Source organism: Geotrypetes seraphini, chromosome 2, assembly GCF_902459505.1.
Source record: "Geotrypetes seraphini chromosome 2, aGeoSer1.1, whole genome shotgun sequence".
NCBI classification, from domain to species: Eukaryota; Metazoa; Chordata; class Amphibia; order Gymnophiona; family Dermophiidae; genus Geotrypetes; species Geotrypetes seraphini.
Window position 1 is genome coordinate 69,563,354 of NC_047085.1, and position 12,389 is coordinate 69,575,742.

The window sequence follows — 12,389 nt, forward strand, 5'->3', positions numbered from 1 at the left end:
AAGAGGATGGAAAATCATATATTCTTGTCTGAGGTAGAAATCCATTGTCCAGCTGCAGTGTGAGGTAATTCAGGCACATCACCAGACAGTGCTGTGAATATAGTCTATTGTTGTCTATGGGAGACTTCGGGGTGGTTTAAGAACTGGACTTTTGAGGGTTTCTGGGGCTTTCTTTAGGGTTCCTCACCTCCAAAAACCCCTTCCCTGAATTTCTTGAACTTTTATTCAGCTCTCCCAGGCTGTTTTTTGGTGCCAAAATGCTGCTGTAGTGGCTATCTTGGATTTCCTGATTTTATTTTGTGGTATTTAGGGAATGCCTGCTAGGAGTGTCTCTAAGGTAGCAGAGCCGGTTGAGGCTGTTAGAGACATTCCAGCTGGGAGAAAACCAGAAAATCCTGAAACTGGTGTTGTTTTCTCCAGAAGCACCAGAGGGAGCAAGAGAGCAGATGGGTCTGAAGTGCAATTCACATTGAACTGAAAGTACTGTAAATAGTTTTAATCAGGAAGCAAGCAGCTGCAGAGTACCTAGAACTCCTTCACATGGTGGTTGGGAGTGGGGCACTTGCCTATTAAATGCTAGCTGCACTGCTAAGAGAGGAGGAGGTGTCCTAGGACAGGAAAAGAGAGTGGTCCAGACTGAGGAGGTATCCAAGCCACATGGCCAGGGAGAAGCTAAGGCTGAGGGTCAGACTGCAGGAGATTTGCCATAAGCCATGGACCTAAGAGAAGCAAATGCAGACCAACAAGCCATAGAGGGTTGTTTGAACTAAGGTAAGTGAGATTATGATGAATTGCTGACTGTTTTTAAAAGTGGAGTGGTTTTTGCCTCTTGCTGATGACCAGTGCTAGAGACTTTGAGTTTTTTTCTTTTTGCAATAAGGAACTTTTTGCTACACAGTATTGTGTGATACCCAGGTTCTAGAAGGAACCACTGAAAGTTTTATTTTTCTTGTGTTTTTTTTTTTTCTCTGGGATTGTGTAAGAGACTGGCTAGTGCAGAAGCACAGGAGCTGTGCTGATTAGCCCAGCACAGCTCTGAGAAGTTTTTTTTTGTTTTCTTTCCTGCCCTAACTCACTGAGATTTATATGTTTGGACTCAGGGAGAGAACAGAAATCTTTTGCTGTGTACACTTCCTGCCTGCCCTACATGTGGCTTAAAGAACACCTGAATAAAGACACACCTGAAGTGAAGACTCTAAGGCACAGAGAAACCCAGGAACTGTTTTCAAACGTTTTTTCTTTTATTTGTTGCAAGTATGAACTGATGCTGAAATTTCCTTTGATTGGGAACATTCTGACGCTGTGAATTGTATTTTGAATTGTTCTGTTTGGATTTTCTTTTGAAGCTGGGAAAAGCCAGATACCTTTTTGAACTGAGTTATAATAAAGCATAGTTCATATTTCAGTTATAGATGGTGTGTGGTGTCTTAATGGTTAAACACCAGTACTCAGTCTCCTAAAACCTGTGCGACCCCTAGAAGCGCATGCTAACCCCTGTCACGTGCCACTCAGACCAGCTGTGGCCAGAGGGTGGTTGTGACAAATTTAAAAGTCTCCATCTTCCTTAAAACACCTCAATTTTGCTAGTAATTGATTTTTATGGAGTCCCTGTGCCTTTCTACCCCTGTATCATGCCAGCTTTGTGCTGGGTGGCCAAATGAGGAGCATCCATGTGTCCTGTGCTGTGGGGCACATGGGGGAGGGAGGGAGCACTGGGCTTAGCCCCCTCTGGTCCCTTCAGGTTATTGGAATCACAGGAAGCTCAAATGTTGGGTCAAAAATCCCTCCTAGAGCTCTCAAATAGAGACTCGGTATCATCAGCGAATGCAGATGCCCAGACACCTCAGAACCCATGAGAAGACTAGAAGTGTCCTAGCAGAGGTCCTTAGGAGATCCAGGTCAGGGATGTGACTCTGATTTTGTGAGTTTGATATTCAAAGCATATATGAACTATAAAGGGTTGTCTGCATAGTCTGGTAGTACTCTGGTCATTTTTCAGGGGATTTTTTTTCTTTACAGAGTGCTGTCCATTGAAGAAGGGTACTCTGCAGGAACCAGAGGTTCAGTCAGATAAGGACTAGGATGACTGGGGATCAGGATGGTTTCTTTTGCTCCTGCAAAATGAGTCACAAGTGGGCACTATCAGCCAATAGTTTGTGATAGCCCTAGACTAGGGAGAGAACCTGACAGCGTGCAGACTGTTTAAACCAGTAGATTTAATGGAAGTCATTACAGTATCTCTGAGAGAGTTAAATTTGGAAATGCTGCAAACTTCTACGGCTCAAATTTCTCTTACGAGCCGTTCTAAGATCAAGTTTGCATTTTTTTTGCATCCAGAGATCACCATGATACAAAGCATTCGGAGACGCCAGAAGGCTCTTTGAGAGTTGCCAAAGCCATGACAAAAATGGCTCCTGAGTTCCAGCAGTTATTTGTACTACCTATGTTGGATTTTGTGGTAGAAACATAGAAACATAGAAAATGACGGCAGAAAAGGGCCACGGCCCATCTAGTCTGTCCACTCTAATGACCCACCCCCTAACTACCTCCATGAAGAGATCCCACAAGCCAATCCCATCTTTTCTTAAAATCTGGCACGCTGCTGTCCTCAATTACCTGTTGTGGAAGATTATTCCAGCGATCAACCACCCTTTCGGTGAAGAAATATTTTCTGATGTCGCCATGAAATTTACCACCCCTAATTTTCAACGGATGCCCTCTTGTTGACATGGGTCCTTTAAGACAAAAGAGATCTTCCACCTCGATACGGCCCATGACATATTTGAACGTCTCGATCATGTCACCCCTCACTGCGTTCCTCGAGTGAGTATAGCTGCAACTTATCCAACTGTTCCTCATATGGGAGATCCTTGAGTCCTGAGACCATCCTGGTGGCCATTCACTGAACCGACTCAACTCTCCGCACATCTTTTTGATAATGCGGCCTCCAGAATTCTACACAGTATTCCAGATGGGGTCTCACCATGGATCTGTACAATGGCATTATGACCTCGGGCTTACGGCTGACGAAACTTCTACGGATACAGCCCATGATTTGTCTAGCCCTGGATGAAGCTTTTTCCACTTGATTGGCAGACTTCATGTCTTCGCTAATGATCACTCCAAGTCACGTTCTGCTACAGTCCTTGCTAGGATCTCACCATTTAGGGTGTAAGTCCTGCATGGATTTTTGCCGCCAAGGTGCATGACCTTGCATTTTTTGGCATTGAAACTTAGTTGCCAAGTTTTTGACCAATGCTCCAGCAGGAGTAGGTCCTGCATCATGCTGTCAGGCATTGAGCTTTTGTCGGGTACTGTGCTTTCATCTGGTGTGGTTTTGCCTACTATGTTGCAAAGTTTGGTGTCATCGGCGAATAATGTAATTTTACCTCGAAGCCCCTCAGCCAAGTCTCTTACGAAGATGTTAAATAGGATCAGGCCCAAGACTGAGCCCTGTGGCACTCCGCTGATCACCTCCGTCATATCGGAGAGGGTACCGTTTACTACTATCCTCTGAAGTCTACCTCTGAGTCAGTCCCTAACCCATGCGGTTAATGTTTCACCCAGTTCCATTGAACCCATCTTGCTCAATAACCTGCGGTGTGGATGCTATCAAACACTTTGCTGAAGTCCAAGTACACGGCATCATGGGACTCCCCTGTATCCAGCTTTCTTGTTACCCAGTCAAAGAAGCTGATCAGATTTGATTGGCAGGACCTTCCCTTCGTAAAACCATGTTGATGGGGATCTTGTAGATTCTCCTCATTCAGGATCGTATCCAATTGGCGTTTGATTAGTGTTTCCATAAGTTTACACACTATTGATGTGAGACTCACTGGTCTATAATTCGCAGCCTCCATCCTGCATCCCTTTTTGTGGAGTGGAATGACGTTAGCCGTCTTCTGATCTAACGGGACTCTTCCTGTACTTAGGGAAAGATTGAAGAGCGCGGATAACGGTTCCGCTAGGACGTCACTCAACTCCCTGAGCACCCTGGGGTGTAGTTTGTCCGGTCCCATAGCTTTGTTACCTTAAGTCTTGATAGCTCGTCGTAGACACTGCTGGGCGTAAACTTGAAATTTCAAAACGGATCTACCGAGTTTTCCTTTATCGGCAGCTGAGGCCGGATCCCGGCGCCTTGCAAGTGAAGACCGAGCAGAAGTATTCGTTCAAAAGTTTGGCTTTATCGGAGTCCGATTCTACATAGTTCCTGTCGGGTTTCCTAAGGCGTACTATTCCATCAGTGTTTCTTTTTCTGCCACTAATGTACCTGAAGAAGGATTTATCGCCCTTCTTGATGTTTTTCGCAAGGTTCTCCTCCATTCGGAGTTTGGCCTCCCTGACTGCCCTTTTGACCGCTTTTGACTTGGCCTGATAGTCTTCCTTGGATTCATGCTTCCCTGATTGTTTGTAGAAGATGAACACTCTTTTTTTCTTTTTTATGAGGTCTGAGTGCAAGTTACAAAGTGCACATCCTTTGCTAGTGAAGGTGGAGTAATTCTAAAGGATGCACAGGATCGCAAAGTGGACTTAGTCCTCAAATGGCAGCTTGAAGCTCTAGCATTGTGTCTGAAAGCACTGGCAGCAGCTTCCTTTATGGTGTATGCCTACATAAGATGCTTCGTCAGACTCCAGCTTCAGGGGAGAATGCATGTCCCCAGGTGGTACTTTCAGGGATTGATTATGGAATAGATGCTCGATATGATGTATTCAGGATCATGAGCAAAGTGTTTGCTTATTCTTTCTCTGCCCACAGAATGCTCTGGTTCAAACAATGGGTGGTAAATTTGGCCTCCTTTCAAAGGGCAAATGCTCTTTGGCAAAGGATTGGATGATCTTATGGCCAGTGTGACAGATTATCATCCTAAGTGATTACCAGACAGTAGACCACGTGCCCTAGGGGGGTCAAGTTGTGGTTCCTTTTGTAGTTATAGGTGGTCTCGTCAGACATTTGCAGTCTCCTCTGCCCAGTGGTCATTTCACAGATCTAGGCAGAGGTTTGGGGGTGCCAGAAGAGCTCAAATTTAAGGTGTCCACTCGGCAACTGCCCATAAGAAATCCCAGTGTTGCCAAAGCCCGAGCTACCTCAAATAGGAGGGTGACTCTCAGAGTTCAGGAAGACCTGGGTGAAGATTTTTTCACACCAATGGGTGCTTGATATTATTCGAGTGGGCTACAAACTCAAATGCTTTTGTTCTCTTTGGGATTTCTTTGTGGATTCTGTAGCCGGAAGACCAGAGAAAGCAGACAAAGCCCGATTGACAGTATAATGGTTTCTGGGTATTTAAGCCTTAGAGTCTGGGCCAGATGCAGATTCAGGCTCAGGCATATATTCTGCATACTTTGTCATGTCCAAGAAAGATTTGGATGACTGGAGTCCAGTCCTGGATTTGAAGTCTGTCTATACAGCACTAAATGTGCCCAAATTCCAGAGAGAGACCGAGTGCTTGGTCATTGCCTTGCTGGCACTGGCGGAATTCCTAACCTCGCTGAACTTGATGGAGGCTTACTTACATATCCTCTTATTCCTGGAACGCAGAAAGGTTCTCAGGTTCCATGTGCTGGAAAAGCAATTTCAATTCTTGGCACACCTGTTTGCTTTGTTTACAGCACCTCGCACCTTTACCAAAGTGCTGGTGGTGGCAGTGCCATATCTGCACCAGGCATGACTTCAAGTACACGCCTACTTGAACGAATGATTAATCAGGGCTCTGCCCAAGACTGAAGGTCACAAAGCAGTGACAAGGTTGTCTGGCTCTTGCAAAACCTGGGATGGATTCAATTTCCAAAAGAGTCTCCTGGAAATGACTCAATCCCTGGAGTACTTGGGGATTCTCTGTAATATGGCAGCAGGCTGTGTTTTTCTTCTGGAGTCTCACAAGATGAAACTAAGGACCACGATTGTAGAGTTCCTGGCAATGCCAATGCCAGTTCCTACAGCTTGGCAGTACCAGCAGGTACTGGGGTAAGTGGTAGTGACAATAAAGTGGTACTTGGACAACAGTTTATTTACGCCCTTTTCACAATGCGCTGTTTTTCTGCTAGCCTCCGCAAGCAAATTTGCTCCAGATGCTTTGGACAGAGATTCCGTCCAAGGACTTGCTTCTCCACATTTCTTCTTAGAACATAAGAATAGCCTTACTGGGTCAGACCAATAGTCCATCAAGCCCAGTAGCCCATCCTCATGGTGGCCAATCCAGGTCACTAGTACCTGGCCAAAACCCAAAAAGTAGCAACATTCCATGCTATTGATCCAGGGCAAGCAGTGGCTTGCCCCATGTCTTTCCGGTCCCAGTACAGATCCCTGCGGCAGTCCACTGTTTACTCTGCTCCATTAAAAAAATGACCATTTAACCCTACCCTCTGTTATCTATCCGATAACCAATTCCTAATCCACAACTGAACTTTGCCACCTATTCCTTGACTCTTTAATTTTCTGAGGAGCCGCTCATGAGGAACTTTGTCAAAAGCTTTCTGAAAATTTAGATACACTACATCAACTGGCTCACCTTTAGCCACATGTTTGTTCACACCTTCAAAGACGTCAAGCCAATTGATGAAGCAAGATCTCCCTCAGCTGAATCCATGCTGACTCTGTCCCATTAAACCATGTTTGTGTACATATTTCACAATTTTATTTTTTATAATTGTTTCCAACAAATAATAAACACAATAGTTAAAGTAATGGATATCAAATGGAGGGAAAAGACCTTAAATGTCCCTGTGCCCAAAGCTCATGGCTTGGTTCAAGGGCAACTTGGGGAGCAAAGGTATTATCATGGGTCAGAAAATCCCACCGTTTTTTTTATTTTTTATGATTTAAAAATACGACGGGGTTTATTGACCCATGATAATATCCTTGCTCCCCAAGTTGCCCTTGAACCAAGCCATGAGCTTTGGGTACGGGGACATTTGAGGTCTTTCCCCTCCATTTGATATTCATTACTTTAACTGTTGTGTTTATTTGTTTGAAATTTCTTTTGTTGAGCACAATTAGCATTTATCACATTTTTGTGATTGTTTCCACCATTTTGCTCTGCACTGAAGTCAGGCTTACCTTTCTATAATTTCCCGGATCTCCCCTGGATCCCTTTTTAAAAATTGGCATGACATTGGCCACCCTCCAATCTTCAGGAAGTACAGGTGATTTTAGTGACAGATTACAGATCACTAACATCAGGTCAGCAGTTTCATATTTTAATTATTTTAGTACCCTGGGAGGTATACCATCTGGTCCAGGTGATTTATCACTTTTTAACTTGTTGATTTGGGTTAGTACATCTTCTGGATTCACCGAGATTTCTTTCAGTTTCTCCGCCTCATCACCCTTGAAAACCATTTCCAGTTCAGTTAGATCTCTTACATTTTCTTTTGTAAAGACCGAAGCAAAGAATTCATTCAGTCTCTCTGCTATGGCTTTTATCCTCCCTGAGTGTTCCTTTTGCTCTTTGATCATCCAGCGGTCTCATGGACTCTCTCACAGGTTTTCTGCTTCTTATGTATCTAAAAAAATTATGAGTTTTTGCCTTTTTGACAAGTTTCTCTTCATATTCTTTCTTGGCTTTCTTTATCAACAACACTTTGCATCTAACTTGCCAGGGCTTGTGTCTTTTTTTATTTTCTTCATTCGGATCCTTTTTCCATTCTTTAAAGGATTTTTTTTTTTTGGCTTTAATAGCCTCTTTCACTTAACCTTTTAACCACTCTGGCTCTCGTTTCATCTTCTTTCCACCTTTGTTAATATATGGAATACATCTAGTCTGGGCTTCCACGAAGGTATTTTTAAATAACATCCATGCCTGGTTTACAGTCCTAACCTTTGCAACTAATTCTCTTAGCTTCTTTTTACCATTTTCCTCATTTTATCATAGTCGCCCTTTCGAAAATTAAATGCCTCTACAGTAGATTTCTTTTGTGATGTCACTCCAGGTATCAGCTTATATTTGATCATGTTATTATCACTGTTTCCCAGCGGACCCAACACAGTTAACTCCTGTGCTATGCTTTGCATTCCACTAAGGACCTAATCTAAAATATCTCCTCCTCTTGTCAGTTCCTGGACCAGTTGTTCCAAGAAGCAGTCATTTATGACATCTAGGAATTCTACCTCCCTATACCTTTTTCTATATGCCAGTCTCTATGGCTGGGATATCATTGCAAGGGTCAACCAGTTCAGGGATGATGCTAACCCTCTCAGAAAAAATAGTTTATTAATAGATTGGAAGTGATAACCAGTAACCTAGCATGGCAGTCATTTGAAAAGACCCCAGAAGACAAAGTGATCAGGGTCTTCTCAGTCAATATCACACTGGTGGCATATGTCAACAGACAGGGAGGCACCGAGAGTGCTCCATTGAAGCTAGAGGCCCAGTTGCTGCTTCGCTGAGCAGAATCCCATCTATAAGCCATTTTGGCGACACATGTAATGGGAATGGACAAGATATAAGCAATCTATCTCAGTAGCTAGACTCTGGATCCAGGGGAGTGACCTTTGTTTCCGAGTGCTTTCGACAAAATTGTAAACCACTGGTGGAGACTGACATTTGATCTTTTAAAAATTTATTTATTTATTTATTTATTTATTATTATTTTCAAAATGTATTCTCTATACAGGGTATAAGAATGGAATGTACAAAAAAACCAGAAAGAAAAATTACATCCTATATAATAAAACGCTAGCCGCGCATGCGCATTCCTACTTGCGTGCTTCCGTTTTCCCTGATCTGTGAGATGTAGGTCTGTGGCCGCAGGAATAGTGCACATGCGCGCCTAGAATTCTTTTCAGTTCATCTTCGTCGTCGTCTTCGCCCCCCCCCCCACACCCGAATCCCCGTTGAGCCTCCCACCACGGTCTGACCCTCCCATCCGACTTTCCCTTCTCGCGGTCTGGCTGACTCCCTTAGTCCCTTGCCGCCGCCGCCACCCCCTTCCTTTCCCACGGTCGAGAAACCTCCTGGCTCCAGCAGCGACCGCAGCACTGTAAACACGATGCTTCGCGGCCTCTACTGCCCTGATTTGCTCTGCCGCGTTTCTGATGATGTCATCAGGGACACGGAAGAGCAAATCAGGGCAGTAGAGGCCGCGAAGCAGCGTGTTTACAGTGCTGCAGCCGCTACTGGAGCCAGGAGGTTTGTCGACCGCGGGAAGGGAAGGGGGGTGGCGGCGGCGGCAAGGGACTAGGAGAGCTGGCCAGACCACGGGGATGGCGTGCATCTTCAACAGTGTGTAGGCGGGAGGTGCGTGAAGGAGTTTCAGCTCAGAGGAACGGCTGGAGGGTGCTGCAGATGGCCCATGCAGGTAAAAATTCTCACAGGAGGGGAAAGGGGGCTGTTTCGTGGGGAGGGGTGTGCTGGGAGGCAGATTGTTTTGCTTAGGAGAGGAAGACAGAAGGGGAGCCACGGAGAGACAGGGAGGAACTGGAGGGGGAGAGGGAAAGGGGCCTGCTTTGGGGGAGGGGTATGCTGGGAGACAGACAGCTTTGCTTGGGGGGGGAGACAGAAAGGGGCCCACGGAGAGACAGTCAGGGAGGAACTGGAAGGGCAGAGGGAAAGGGGTCTGCTTTGGGGGAGGGGTGTACTTGGAGACAGACAGCTTTGCTTGGGGGGGGAGACAGAAGGGGACCCACGGAGAGACAGTCAGGGAGGAACTGGAGGGGCAGAGGGAAAGGGGTCTGCTTTGGGGGAGGGGTGTGCTGGGAGGTAGATAGTTTTGCTTGGGGGGAAACAGAATGGGGGGCCACGGAGAGACAGTCAGGGAGGAATTGGAGGGGTAGAGGGAAAGGGGGCTGCTTCGGGGGGAGGGGTGTGCTGGGAGGCAGATCATTTTGCTTAGGGGGGGAATACAGAAGGGGGGCCACGGAGAGACAGTCAGGGAGGAACTGGAGGGGGAGAGGGAAAGGGGGCTGCTTTCTAGAACCCGTTAATGTAACGGGCTTAAACACTAGTCTGTAATAATCCTACAATAACATTATTTTCCATCAAGCCCAAATTTAGGGAGATTACAATTATAATCAAAGGAAAATTATAGTCACAATTAAGAAATTCCAAGTAATAAGAATTAATTAAATGAACGCAAGAGTCTGTCAATGTTATTAGCATCATTCCTTGAAAACTAACAGCAAGTAATTTAATTTTTATTTTTTTATGCAGTCGTTCTCCTAATGAGCAACAAAGCAATCAAGTCTTTTTTACCATTTGGATCTTTTTATCTTTGCAAACTTGGATTTTTCAACTCTGAGAAAAATTAAATTGAAAAAAAGAGAATGACTGTAGATGGTGGATGATGAAATGCGTGTTTGCAAGTCGACTGTTGAGCCACATTTAGAGCTAGTTTGTACTCAAAAACAAGTTCATCCATCACATTGATTAGCAATTCTATCTACTTTAGTTTCACTGTTGTTACAATTACCCATACATAACTCAAGGAACTGTAAATAAATAAACTCTCAAATTTTAGTTTTTTGTTGGTTTTACAATTTTATAATTTCAATTCTTTTTTTTTTTTTAGTTTAAACAATTTTTATTGATGACACCAGTAATCACACAACATTACAACAAAATTCAACAATATATCCAAAAAACATTCATAATACACTGTATTCACCATAAATCTTATCAACATTTTGAAGAATAACCTCACTACCACACCTCCCCTGCCCCATCCCTCCCTTCCCCCAAACCCCCTACCTCCCGTCCCCACCAGCAAATCTATCACTGAACAGGACTCTGAAATCCACAATACCTCATTAGAGGTCGCTCAGCAAAATACTACATCCCCGGGGATGCAACTGTCCCAAATAAGTCCTCCAAGTTTTCAAATAGCGCTGTCGCCCCTTCCACTTCCTTTTAACATCCCTCACTTCCCAACTGGCCAACTGAGGAAGCAAATTACGCCAGCGCCAAAAAGAGGGAATGTCAGCTGTCAACCAACTTTGCAGAATGCACTTAAGGGCCACCAAACTCATTTTGTGGCATAGCAAAGTGGAGGCTGTACCCAGAGTCCCAAATGCCCTTAGGACATCCAATACCAGCTGAGAGACATTACCCTCAATAGGTCTCGTTACCCATCACATAAAGCCCACCACTCGCCGCCAGCATTGTCGAATCAAGGGACATTTGCTCTAAGGTGTTACTGGCTGTCCTGCACTTCAAACAGAGGTCAGAATGTATACCCCCACTGCGAATAATTTCAATTATAATGTGTCACGAAAAATATTTGCTCCATTTAGTGTGCCGCGAAATACATTTGCTCTGTTTAGTGTGTCGGAGCTAAAAAATGTTTGAGAGACACTGGTTATCATCTGCAAAGAGGCAGATCTTACCTCACAGCCCTTCAGGAATATCGCTTACAAAAAGGCATATCAGTGGTAGCATCCGTTTCTTCAGAGAGCTCTCCATTGACCACTACCCTCTGTTGCCTTCCACTCAACCAGTTCCTAATCCAGTCCGTCACTTTGGAGACCATTCTGAGTTTATTTATTAGACGCCTATGTGGAACATTGTTAAAGGCTTTGCAAAAATATAGCTTCCTCCATCTGTTCAATTCTCTGGTCACCTAGTCAAAGAAATTGATCAGATTTGTCTGAAAGAACCTGCCTCTAGTGAATCCATGTTGCCTCATGTCCTGTAATCCACAGGATTACAGAAATGTTACTATTCTCTGTTTTAAAAGTGTTTCCATTAATTTACTTACCACGAAATTCAGATTTACTGGCCTGTAGTTCCCTACTTCTTCCTTACTTCCACATTTGTGGAGAGGGACCACATCCACCCTTCTCCATTCCTCTGGTACCATTAACTTATGTCTGGAGGCCCTGATTTTATTCCATTGGGCAGAAGCCCACCTACTTTGTGCTTTCAGCAGCTCATGTAGCTGGAATGGAGAATGTACAAACTGTCTCAGCTGGCAGACCTTGGACTTGTCTGAGAAGGTGTTCGATTTCATTGTTTGGCATTGGGGATGACCTATAATGGATATCAAGGCCTTGGCCACAAACAAGGAGGTAGATCGCTTCTACAGCCAGTGCTTCGAGCCTGAAGCGCCGGATTGGATGCTATGTTTCAACCATGGCTGGAGGATGGGATGCTATCTGTGTTTCTTCTGTGGCCCATGATAGGCCAAGTCATCTGCAGAGTAGCAAACCACTCAGGGCTGGTGGTCCTAGTTGCTCTGGATTGACCACATCAGCTATGGTAGGCGGATCTTGTTCATCTCCAGAGGGACAAGAGCTTCAAGTTACCAGTTCATTTGGATCTACTTGGGGTCCAGTTCCCATGGAGGAACCAGAACGCTTTAGAGTTACAGCATGGTTCTTGAGCTCAAAATCTTACCATAGAAAGGATACTCAGAAGTAGGTATTACTACTCTCTTTAGAGCTAAGAAGCCTTGGC

The 12,389-nt window shown here is 44.7% G+C and overlaps 1 protein-coding gene across 3 annotated transcripts in view; it reads left to right on the top strand.

Annotated features, from left to right (window-relative positions):
* Positions 1-12,389, top strand: part of STK3 (serine/threonine kinase 3) — a 331,931-nt gene that overhangs the window by 27,973 nt on the left and 291,569 nt on the right. The window lies entirely within an intron of this gene.